Raw genomic sequence first — 13,038 nt, forward strand, 5'->3', positions numbered from 1 at the left:
ATTTATCCTGTGCACTAGGGATATGAAGGGGTAATCGGTTCCCTAGTTACACGGGAACAGAACCGCCGGGGCCAGCTCACCCCGTGCAGCTGGTACCTGGGCGCCGGCAGCCAGCCCTGCGCGAGGCTGGGAATGGGAGCCCTGCCGGTTGGCGGTTGCTCCAGCTGCGATGGAGCTGTCCCCCACCTGGGATCCTGCTTAATCTGTTAACCGGTTCAACACTAGGTTAACCTAACATTTAACTGGTTAACTGATTAACCAGGATTGTACGTCCCTACTGTGCATTGGCATATCTGTGTCCTAAAATGCCTCCGTGCTGCTGGTCGTTAGATAAATGAGTATTTTCAAGACACTTCCATTCCTGCTTCTTGGTCGCTTTGGAGAGCAAAAGTTCTAGCACAGCGTGAGGCTGGAGCAGACATGGGGCACTTTCACACGTGCTCCCCGAACAAGGGGGCATTTGTAGCAAAAGACTCTCTGTTTTGCCTTACCAGAGGAAGCGGAACTGAGGACCTTTATTAGTGACGATCAGGGCTCCAGTTGGGGGGAAGTTTCTACACTTTGTCAAACTCTTCAGAGTAAAAACCGTCTTAGCTTAAATAATTGCACAGCTCACAGCATAAGAGAACCCGCTTTTAAAGTACAGTATAAACATGGTGTCCAGTCTGGAAAAAAAAGACATTACGGAACTTGCTTCGGGGAGTTTCCATGTTTGCTGCATCTCTGTGATTCCGACCCCTGGTTTGCTCCGTTCACTAATAAAAAGATGTTTTTATTACCACCCGGCCTGCAAACCCAGTAAAGATCTGAGACCCAGCTTGGGTTCTTGGCTTGTGTGTAATTACCATAAACACGATGCTGTAGGCCAACTGCTGTTCTCGGTGACTTCTTTGCAACTCTGTTCATCTCAGATTCTGGCTTCAACTGCACTTTTGCAGTGTTGTTGCCTTTGGGGAGATGGCATGGGTGTAACTACAGGATGAACCTCTCTCGTCCAGCACTCTCTGGTCCGGCATAATTTTACTTAGCCAGATGTCCACTTATCATGGATGTGGCCAAGTTTCCCATTGTCCCATAAAGTTTGTTGGCTGTCAGTCCTGGCTCTCAGCGTTCTGTGCTGTTCTTTAGCTTTAATGTACCCCAATACCAATATTTCCATTTGTTCTGCAGAGCTTATGGGAGAAAAAAAACAATCATTGAAGTAAGCAAAGGTTACTCTGAATACACACTGAGAGCAGCTCTGAAGAACTCTGAGCAACTGGAAAGCTCATCTCTTTCATCAAGCAAAGTTGGTCCAGTAAAAGCTCTTTTTACACGAGGGCTGTGTCTACACTGGCATGAATTTCCGGAAATGCTTAAAACGGAATACTATTCCGTTTTCAGTTTTTCCAGAAAAGGAGCATCTACATTGGCAGGCTGCTTTTCCGGAAAAGCCCTTTTTCCGGAAAAGCGTCTGTGGCCAATGTAGACGTGCTTTTCCGGAAAAGAGCCCCGATCGCCATTTTCGCGATCGGGGCTTTTTTCCGGAAAAGCCTACTGGGCTGTCTACACTGGCCCTTTTCTGGAACAGTGTTCCGGAATAAGGACTTATGCCCGAGCGGGAGCAGAATAGTTTTTCTGGAATAGCAGCTGATTTTGTACAGTAGAGCATCGTTGCTTTTCCGGAAATTCAAGGGCCAGTGTAGACAGCTCGCAGCTTATTCCAGAAAAGCGGCTGATTTTCCGGAATAAGTGGCCCAGTGTAGATACAGCCAGTCAGTTCCCAGAATACAACCACACTTCCATCTTCCCCTTCCTATCCAAGTTCAAATGTTCATGTGGGAACCCGTTTGAGGTAATATTGGCTCGGTAGCAGATTTTCACTACATTTGGGCCTTTTATTTCCCCGAGGAATAGTGTTTTCCACAAGCACTAAATAACTGCATTTCCGTGCTAAAACACAGTTGTTTGTGTTGCAGAAATCATATGGCAGGATGCACCCAGTGTGAAAATTATAAGTTTCTATGGAAATATCATGGGACAGCGTCCTGTGAAATAACAGTTGTTATGCCGTACACTAAAATTATCAGCAGAGCTTTATGGTCCCTGGTGTGATAGAAGGCTTACCTGTATTCGCTGTATGCAGGAATCCAATGAACACAATATTGGCTGAGAAAATTCTCTTCTTTCAGTTTTGTCCATCAGGAGAATGCAATGGTGGCATTTGTGCCTACGTCCTGGGGAAGCAATGTTTTTGTTTTTCAGAGCTTTCTCATAGGCGGGGGGGGGGGGGGTATAATCAGCCAGGGGAAATTACCAATGAACTTGGAAAGTGAGAAGCAGACCCTCCCTCCTTGGCTGCCCCAGAATCTGCATGGTGCATAGAAGCAGCTCAGGTTTTTTAGGCAAAGCTGTTGCTTTTTCCACTGGGTGGTTTGGTGTCTCAGGAAGAGACATGGTGTGTTTCCCATGTGGCAGCTTAGGCCAGCTCAGGAGGGCAGGGGCTGGCCCTGCATGGCTGGGGCTAGAAAATTTCAAATCTGAACTAGCCAGGGAATGGAAGAAAGGAAGTAATGTTATCCCCATTTTACAGATCACAGAACTGAGGCACAGGGCTCCATAGATTCCAAAGCCGGAAGGGACCATTCTCTGACTTCCAGTAGAACACGGGCCACAGCACTTCCCCCGAATAAGTCCGAGGGCAGATTTTTTAGAGGAACAGCTAGGCTAATTTAAAAAAAAAAAGTCAGTGAGGAATTAAATTATTCCACGGGTGAATTAGTCTCACCATTAAAAAATTGTGCCTTATTTCTATTCAGAACTTTTCTGGCTTCAGCCTCCGCCCACTGGACTGCGTTAGACTTTCTTTGCTAGACTGAAGAACCCGTTATCGAATATTGGTTCCTCCTGTACATACTTGCAGACTGCAATCAAGTCACCCCTCCCCCTGCCCTTTGTTAAGATAAGGAGATTGAGCTGCTTAAATCTGTCACTATGAGGGAGGTTTTCTAATCCCTTCCTTGTATTGGTGGCTCTGCTCTGAACTGGCTGCAATTTACCAACATCCTCCTTTAATGATGGGCACCAGAACTGAACACAATAGTGCCAAATACATAGGTACAATCACCTCTTTACTACTTGAGACTCCCCTATGTATGCAGCCCAGGATCGCATTAGCTCTTGGAGCCACAGCCTGGGGAACTCATGGTCTGCTGATTATCCACCGTGGCTCCCAACTTTTTTTCAGAGAAACTAAGGTTACGTCTACACTGCAGCTAGAGGGGTATCTACTAGTGATGTTAAAATGCGTGTAATTGACTAACTGTATAACTGCTTAGAATCCCAGCGGTTCCACAGTTACACGCAGGGTGGCAGCCAGCTCCCTGGGGGCCGGTGCACACTGGGAACCATCTTTTAAGCCTGCTCCTTGTGTGTGCCAGCTCCTGCCTGCCACTCCATGCTGTATCAGAGGCAGCAGCACAGGGTGGCGGACAGCTCACTGGGAACCGGACTGGTTACCCATTTAAACAGCTTCACTCTTAGGGTATGTCTAGACTGCATCCCTCTGTTGGCAGAGGGATGCAGATTAGGCAGGTCAACATTGCAAATGAGTCAGGGATTTAACTATCCTGCGCCTAATTTGCATAAAAATGGCCGCCACGTTTTGCCGACAAAAAGTGGCAGTCTAGAGGGGGATCTGTCGAGAAAGAAAGCCTTTTTGATAGTGCCTGTAAACCTCCTTGCAGAGACATAAGGGATCTGTTGAAAAAGGGTTTTTCAACAGATCCCCTCTAGATTGCCACTTTTTGCTGACAAAGTGCTGAGTCAACAAAACGCAGTGGCCATTTTTATGGAAATTACGCACGGGATATTTAAATCCCTGCCTCATTTGCAATGTCGACCTGCCTAATTTGCATCCTTCTGCTGACACAGGGAAGCAGTCTAGACATACCCTTAGATCCTTAGTATCTACAACATGTGGAGACATAACTGAGCTCCCTTTGATCTAGCTGGCGTGAGTAGCCACAGCCGTGAAGCCGGATCAGCACGGCTGTCCTAGCCCATTTGGGACTCTGGGCAGGCTCACACACAGCTAGGCTGGTGGCTGCAGGGTCCCTGCTGTTGTTAGTTGAGCTGTGTAGACCAAAGTGAACTCATAGATGCCTACACCTGCTGAGATCATGCCTCTGATTGCAGTGGAGAAATAGGCTAAGGGTTTGCCTAAGAGACTCTGGACAGTGAATCCAGTTCTTCTTCTAGCCCAGCGCCTTCCCCACGAGAGCATCCTTCCTCTCCACCTGAGGAAGACGGTTTGATCTGAGGAAGTGGGTCTAGCCCACGAAAGCTCATCATCTAATAAACCATCTTGTTAGTCTTTAAAGTGCTACATAGTCCTGCATTTTGCTTCGGTTAGTACCCAGTGCTTGGAGAAACTCCAGTCTTTGGAGAGAGCCACCTCTTTTGGAATCAGTGTGGCTGACATGAGCATGCAACTCTGGGAGATGCAAAGAACAGGACCCGCCTGAGGGAATTTCCAAAGCCACTGATCCGAGAAATGCAATTGCGAGCGGATTGACGGAGCAGCTGAGTGCTGGGGCAAAGGATGAACCGGAGTAAAGATGGCAATCGTTTGTTTCCCTGCAAGGACCTTTTTCAGCATGTTCTTGGGTGCAGAGCTAAGTACTGTAACCTGCTTAGTTCCAGGCAAAGTGCATTTACAATCAGGCCTTTGGCTTTATCAGTCACTTGCACTCAGAAAATATTTGCCCATGTAATGATGGATCTACAATCTAATGGTAATGAAGCTACTAAACTGCACTTTAAGCTATTTAATTAGATTACCCCGTTTCCTGGAAAATTCATTTGGATTAAAACTCTGCCTTAATATGGCTATAAAGGTCTGAATGCCCCCAAAGGGGTTTTTTGGAAAAAAGAATAAATAATCCAAAGTCACGTTGTGCGTTAATTGATTTCCAGATGTACCACGTGAACAACCACGCTCCTGAAACTGACACAGCTAGAATGACGGGTAAACATACCAAGTGCTGGAGGCCGTTCAGAAAAGGAGCTCTGTCAGAGGAATGCATCGGCTCACAAAGAGCCTGTATTCTCTCCCTTTGCCCTTCTGCTGTCTGGCCTCCATTTGAGCTGTTGTTATGCAGCCGCCTACAAGAACAGTAAGTTGCAGCAGCCAGGAAAACTTCCCCAGTCAAACTCCTTTGGTCCTGCATCAGACTCTAACAAAGATTTTAAAGAAGTCCAACCGCAGGGATTTCCCCTCTTGAAACCGTTGTTACAAATCTGTCACCACCAATGCGAGCACTTCATGGGTATCACTACAGAGCACAGAAAGTGGGGAATAATTTCTGTGAATGGATCTCCCGGTTTGAAAGCAAATTTCAGTTTGTCTACGGGTACATCTACATTGCACCCTTATTTCGAAGTAAGCGATTCCGGAAGAAATACTCTGAACTAGCTTATTTTGAAATAGCACGTCTACACTGCAGGGAAGCCTCAAAATGAGTCCGAGGTTTCCTTAATCTGGACACACTCCCTCTACTTAGAGCCCCAGGAGGCACTGGGGAGTAATTACTCCAAAGTAGCTACCTCGGAAGAGGAGTTATTCCTCGTGGAATGAGGTTTACAGAAGTCAAAATTAGCTGCCCATTATTTCCAATTTATTTCGAAATAATAGAATTGCTGTGTAGATGCTCGTATTGTTATTTCGGAATAACTGTGCTGTGTAGACGTTCCCTATGTTTCTGACTCTGTTTGTCCTCTCCTGCAAACATCTGAGTGCCTAATGCTTATGAGAGCTAATACGCGTGACTAGCAACTGTTCCGTTCCAGTGACTTAATACTCGCCGAAGGCAAATGTCAGTTCATAGATTTGGTCCTAAGTTGTTGTTGATGATGAAGGTGATTGAAATTTGCTTTCAAACTGGGAGACAGTGTTATGATTAATAACAGTTATCAATGTATTTATTTCTTGTTCCGTGGTAGAGGACTAGGAGACTAATCACTAACCAAGGCCTAGCTGTGGTATATGCTGCCCGCACATGTAGCAGAAACAGGTCCCTGGCCCAAAGAGCTTGCAACGTCAATATGAGACAAGACACAGCAGGTGGATGTGACAGCCTGATGGTGGGGAAGCACAAGGAAACCGTGATGATCCTGGTCAGCAAGGAAGCAGTTTTCATAGCACCCCATCTGCCTAGCCAGGGTGAAGTTGTTTGTAGACACAAAGGCAGAGGAGTCTTCAGGAGAGATTTGAAGGAAGACAATGAGGTGGCCTTGCAGATGTTTCTGGGAGCTCCCCTTGTGCGTAAGGGCCTTGCAGGTCTCACTGTGTTGTCTAGTTGCATAGGTCTGGTGTTATTTCTGCTCCTTGACTACTGTGCCATAACTACCACCACTGCACGTGTAACCCACACACGTAGGTACCTGCCATCGGAGCCACAGGTCGAGGGTTCGAGCCCCACCTTGGCACCCTTGTGATGCAAGATGGATAAGGGGGGCTTCTCCAGTGGTGCACTAGATAAGGTACCCATCCCATGGAGTGGCACTTAGACCACTTACAGTGAGAGATAAGAACAAGGGAGCTCTACAGCCTAAGCTGAGAACCAGCTGGCTTTATAGCTCAAGCTGTAGAAGCTCCTGCCCTAAACTCCAGAGGTTTCAGATTCAAATCTGCCAAGTGGTGGTTACACACATATTACCCATAGTACAGTCAAAGGGTATGTCTACACTGCGTTCCTCCTTCGAGAGAGGAATGCAGAGGAACGAAATTGCAAATGAAGTGCAGATTTGAATTTCCCACGCTTCATTTGCATAATCGCGTCCGGACGCTATTTTGAAATGCCCTATTTCAAAAAAGAAATGCTATCTAGACGCGGTTATTTCGAAAGACACCCCTTCTTTCGAAATTTCCCTTATTCCTTATAAAATCAGGTTTAAGCGTAATTTCTCAAGAAGGGTTTTCTTTCGAAATAACCATGTCTAGATGGCATTTCTTTTTTCGAAATAGGGTATTTCAAAATAGTGCCTGGACGCGATTATGCAAATGAAGCGTGGGAAATTCAAATCCGCGCTTCATTTGCAATTTCTTTTCTCTTCATTTGCATTCCTCTCTTGAAAAAGGAATGCAGTGTAGACATACCCAACGAGAAAACCCACAATCCCACTGGTGCAGTGAGATTTGCCCACGAGAATTAATCCAGGCCCTGCAGAAGAAGGATACTGATTGTGTTGATGCCCCACAGTAAATCTAAAGCAGTTCAGTAGTTGACTGGCAGTTATTATTTGCTCTACCAATTCCCTGATACTCAGTGTCCTGGATGTCTGAGATACCAGAATGATGATTGCAGGCTAAATGCCCAGGCCGACAGAAGTGGGACTTACACCTGCTGCTTGTGTGCCTGTAAATACAGTCATTTTCCTAGCATGAGACAGTTCAGACAGAGACTCTTTGGCTACATCTACATTGCATCCCTCTTGCGCAAAAGCCTATGCAAATGAAGCATGGATTAGCATATTGCCATGCTTCATTTGCATAATTAATGAGGCTCCATTTTTGCACAAGAGCCGTTCTTTTTGAAAAAATGAGGAAGAACGGCTCTTGCGCAAAAGCCTCTTGTGCAAAAATCCCCCCTAATTAATTATGCAAATGAAGCATGGCAATATGCTAATCTGCGCTTCATTTGCATAGGCTTTTGCGCAAGAGGGATGCAATGTAGACGTAGCCTATAAGAGGGTAGCTATTGCATTGTTTTTGCCACACTCCTAGGTATCATTCAGATCAAGAATTGATCTGTGTCTGGAAAATAAAGAAATGCCTAGCCGAGCCCATAGTGGGTAACAGGGAGAACTGGAGCGGGGGGCAGGGTGTGAGGTGATATCCTACAGTTCCTATCCAGTCCCTTGCTCTGTGCTCCTCCAGCATTCCCCTGATGAAAGTTTCCCGACAGCCCTCTCAGAGATGTAGCCCGACCACACGTGGTTCAGATCCAAGCCAGCACTGGGAAGGTAGCATGCCTTGCATGACATACCTGCCTCCAGCATCATGCCAAACTGTTCAACCATTCCTCCTGCTTCCTTGCTCCTTTCATGTGTGTTTTGCCCATGTTGAGTAGATTGCCCCTCTCAGGCCCTGAGGTGCCCTTTAAAGGAGCCATGTCTCCAGATCGGTCAGGAACACAGCTGACCACAGAAGGGAAGGTTGGACTGCCTGTGAAAATGAGGCGTGTAATCCCAAAAGAGCAACGCTGTTTGTGTCCGAGGTCACAATTAGAGTTGTCAAAGTGTGGGTGGATACCCGATAAACTGATAAGCCTGGTCTTATTGACTACACGCATCCCCCCCTTACTGCCTCTGTATCAGAGGCAGCAAGGGAAGAAGGTGGGCGCCGGTACACGGGAAGCCAGCTTTCAAGCCAGCTCCCCACGTATATCAGTGCATGCAAGCCGCTTGCCCCCTCCTCATAAGTCATGTGCTCCAGCCCCCTAATCATTTTTGCTGCCCTCTGGACTCTCCCTAATGCATCCACATCCTTTTCGTTAACAGGGGGCTCAGAATTGGACGCCCTACCCTAGAATCCTATTGCCTCTTGAGGCAAAGGGGTGTATCTCTGCCTGTTTGTTCCTTCGGGGGGAAAGGAATCAGTTTGGGGTTTCGGTTTTGAGATTATTGTGTTCTGTTTCCCCTTCCCTTTCTGCCCTCCCCCACCCCAACTAAACAAGGGAAAACTAGCCTGGAACTTTTCCTGCCATGTGCCTGTCCCAGACTGAACTGCGTCCTAAGGCAGGAGTAACTAGGCATTCAGGACCCCATTGTTTTGTAGTCTGAATGTAAAACAAGCCAACGCCACTTCAGAGGCATTTGGGGTTGTTTTTCCTAGTACAGAAGGATACAGTGTTCCACACACTTTGGACTTCGGGGCCATTTCCCCCCAGGGCTTCCCACCCCAAAGTGCTATTGACATCAATCAGAATTTTGAGTCAGCGGTGAAGGAAGGAGGTAGAGCGCAGCCAGACAGTAGCTCAGAGGGCACAACTGGACAAAGCTGCGGCCTTAGGGTATGTCTAGACTACACCTTTTTTTCGGGAAAAGGTATGCAAAATGCGCTCTGCATGGCTCCTTTAAATGCGCTCTGCATTTTGCGTATCCTTTTCCGCTTTTTTTTTTCGGAAAGGGCTTTTCCAACATTTGGCTTTCCTACACTGGGCCAGATTTCAGAAAAAACCCTCTTTCAGAAGAGCCCTTCTGCTTTGTGGAACAAGGAAGACAAGGTTTCCGGAAGAGCGCGTCTGCTCTCCTGTAAAAAAAAAAAAAAAAAAAAGCGGAAGAGCAAATTCCCTGGATGTGGTGGAGTTTTTTTGGGATACCTCTGGTAAAAAAAAAGAAACCCAAACCCCGCAGTCTATACGTATCCTTACGGAGGGCCCCTGGATCCTCTCAGAGGCCCGGGTGGATGTGTTCTTAAGTATCACATGGTGGCCAAAATAATTATGAGAAGGAGGAAATTTTAGGGGACACTTGGCTTTCAAATGTGTCATTGGTGCCAAGGTTAAGGCCATAAATGATCTGCCCAACATTTGGTTTGGACTCTCTTATTTTCTTGAAAATGGTTCGAGCCCCGTTTTCAAGGTGCGGTATCAGATTTTGGCCCATGATTGAACCCCGGAATTTACAGCGGGGTTTTGGGTGGATGAAAAATTCCATCCCCTGTGGTAGGTGCAAACGACTGCTCTTTACAACAAAAACCTCCGCGCCCTTACTCATCCAGTTATTTAAGCGTGCCTCATGCACGGGGTGGGACTACTGGCTATGTAATCAGAAGGACATAGGGATTCAGTTGCCAAGCAATGGATAGCCTTTTTGCACAGTAAGCTGACCTTTACAAGCAGAGTCCAAGAAGTACCCTTTCCATTCCCCCATCTGTAAAATGTGAATTCTAATTAGTGTAGGCTCTGAACATGAAAGAGCATCTGATGCAATGCCCTCGCCAGAGGTGGTGGTTTTGTTTGGAAAATGCCAGCTGTGTGGGAACACAATATCTGATCAATGCTGAGCAAAAATCAAAGGCAATTCTGGATCATGGATAATGGTTAATGAAAAATGCATGCGGACCCCGGCTTAGGGAATGGTGGGATTGCCCATTAAAAGCTGTGAATAAAAAAAATCACTTTTCCTAAGAAGTAAGGCTCTTGCGATGTGATCCCTATCTCAGGCCTTTGAACAGCTCGTTGGAATTTGTTTCATCTACAGACTCAGGGCTGAATTCGGTTCTGGGATTCACGCAGGAGATTTCAGCTCTGATTTACTCACCTTGTATGTGCAGATTCCAGTGGGAGATACGGAGCAGGTAAAGCCAAGTCTGCACACACAGCACCAGAGCCTCAGCTCCATGGACATAAGTGGAATTATGCTTCTTTGCTCCAGCTGTCCCACACTGCCCTGGACTGAGAATACACGTTTGCCAGTGTTGTATACAGAGTGCTTGCAGAGGATCAGGATTGACGGTTCATTATTTTGCAGTTTACAACAACAAAGATGCAACTGCTTCTTAAGTACAGCTTGAACGTCTCTAGTCCGGCACTCTCAGGACCTGACTGGTGCCAAACCAGAGAATTTGCCGGACCACAGGGGGTTCATATTGTCTCGCAGCATTGTCAACACTTCCACTGCTTTCTGGGCTCTTAGAAGACATTTAGGGATAAGTTAGAGCTCAGCAACAGCACAGAACACTGAGAGCCAGGACCGACAGCTGTAAAAAACTTTATGGGACTGCAGGAAACTTGGCCACGCCCCTGATAAGTGGACATCTGGCTAGCTAAAACCATGTTGGACCATGGATGGTGCTGGACCAGGGAGTGCCAGTCTAGAGAATTACAAACCCACAGGCTAGGATAGTTTCCCCAAAGGTGAAACTGGCAAATTCGGACCCTTTTGTATTCCAGTGCAATCTGAGCAACAACATATCATTACGCCAGCGAACGGACGGTGCTTTTGGACAGGAGAAATGAGCGTGCGCACTTTTCAAAATCACACAGTTGAGGTTGGTGGATTGAAATACCCCAGGAAAGGGTGAGGCATGAAACAATAACACATTTGCCACCATGAAAGGTTTACTGCTTTTCATCATTTGACCCATAAGTGTTCAGTAGATTGCAGGGGGTCATTTTCAGGCTAGAAATAAATCGCATTAAGGGGTTTATATCGCTAGGCTGCAATCACCATAACTTCAAGTAACAAAGGCCAATATCTACAGAGAAGGAAGGCTCTAAATATTGATTTTCCAGGAAGATTTTATTTACAAACTGGTAATTAAGGGGTTTCTATTATTCCACTGAAAAGGGTGTCAGAACAACTCAGGACTCGGTGACCTTCGCTTATGGATTGTCTCTCTTTAAACTCTATTACCTTTACGGCAGGGTTTCTCAAAGTGGTCCATGGACCCACTCTGCGAAAGCTGCTAACTGGCCATGCCAGTTTCTTTATTTATCTTTCTTTCTTTATTTCTCCAAATAGCTCCGGTTTGCCGTGAGAAGCCACGGCCCAGGCCACGCTGCTTCCTGCGGCTCCCCTTGGCTGCAGACGGCGAACCATGGCCAATAGGAGCCGTGGCTGCGGAGCCGGTAAATAAACAAACCGGAGCGGCCAGTTAGCAGCTTTCTCAGAGTGGGTCCACAGACCACTTTAAGAAACACTGCTTTATGGGTTGAACTCTTCTTATCGGTACTCCTCAAATGGCTTGCTGCAAGCGTAGTGTGTATTAAACCCTCATTGTAGAAAATAATACATTGTAAATAAATGTACAGAAAGTTTGAGTCCTTTCTGGGCTGAATTCTAGTGCACATACTGGATATCATGCTGATAGTTTTCCGTTCCTATCCACCTGCTAGTGTCTGTGCTGCATTGTCAGCTTTTGGATATCAAACGCACATAAGAGACCTGTTGCTCTTGCCACAGGGAGTAAAATAATTCAGGGGGTTGTTATGAAAACAGATAGGGGTCGACGGTCCTCGCAAGATCCTGCTAATGTGACTGAACTGCGTGCACAGATTTGGGGAACAGTCAGGCCCCAGCGTTTCAAGTCTAGAGGCCACCTAGAGAGTTTCCCTGGTTACAGGTCAAGGGGGCCGCATGGTGAAGTCTATTTCAGTTCCCAAAAGCATGAAAAATAAGGAAGACTAAGGAAGGTGGCGGGTTTAGTGGCTAAGCAGCTGCCCCTCGTGCACCGCTCATGCATGGGTTTGATTGTGGTTTGAAGAAATATGCAAAGCCTGCTTGGTAACCTAATTGCCTCTGCATCATGGAGCACCGAATCCCTGGAAGAGAGAACAAAGGCAGTAGTGCGACATCATCATAATTCAGGCTTCTCCGCCCTGAGCAGGGATCATGGATTAGGATCAGGTGGCTTTCTCCTGCAAGATGGATTTGCAGCAATTACAAGGCGGCTGACATTGACAGACCTCAGTCTGTCCTGTTTCATGTGTCTCGATGATTATTTTGCTGCCACTGTGGTTTTTCTCAGTGACCCGTTCTATCTAGCTGGTGTATTAATAACTTGCTGATTCAGTGTCATCACTCACTCGTGTATTTGTTATGTAGGGAAAACGATGCATTTGTAGAGGGGTTCCTAGTTCAGCACCGAGTAGCCTCCCCTTCCTCTTATTATGTCTTTACCTGCCCCGCTAACACACACAGCCAATGCACCTCCCCCCCCCCAAATAGACATAAGAACTGCCAGACTGGTCCATTTTGCCCAGTGTCTTGATTTGTACCAGAGGTTCAGGAAAGTGTACAGAACCCACCTTCTGGAAGTCACAGGTTTAGGGTTGCCCCGGCATGGGGTTACATTTCTGACTCTCTTGGCTAGGGACCATTGATGGACCTATTGTCCATGAGCTTTTCCAGTTTTTTGTTTAATCCAGTTGTACTGTTGGTCATCACAACAGCTTATGGCAATGAGTTCCACAGGTTAGCTGTGCGGCGTGTGAAAAGGTGCTTCTTTTCTTTTCTATTGCACTAGGAGGGTGGAGAAGCACTGGAATGGGT

The 13,038-nt window shown here is 46.6% G+C and overlaps 1 protein-coding gene across 3 annotated transcripts in view; it reads left to right on the forward strand.

Moving 5' to 3' along the window:
• IGDCC3 (immunoglobulin superfamily DCC subclass member 3) overlaps positions 1-13,038 on the forward strand; it is a 226,012-nt gene that overhangs the window by 161,390 nt on the left and 51,584 nt on the right. The gene's annotated exons all lie outside the window — the stretch shown is intronic.

This window comes from Pelodiscus sinensis, chromosome 14 (genome assembly GCF_049634645.1).
Source record: "Pelodiscus sinensis isolate JC-2024 chromosome 14, ASM4963464v1, whole genome shotgun sequence".
NCBI lineage: Eukaryota > Metazoa > Chordata > Testudines > Trionychidae > Pelodiscus > Pelodiscus sinensis.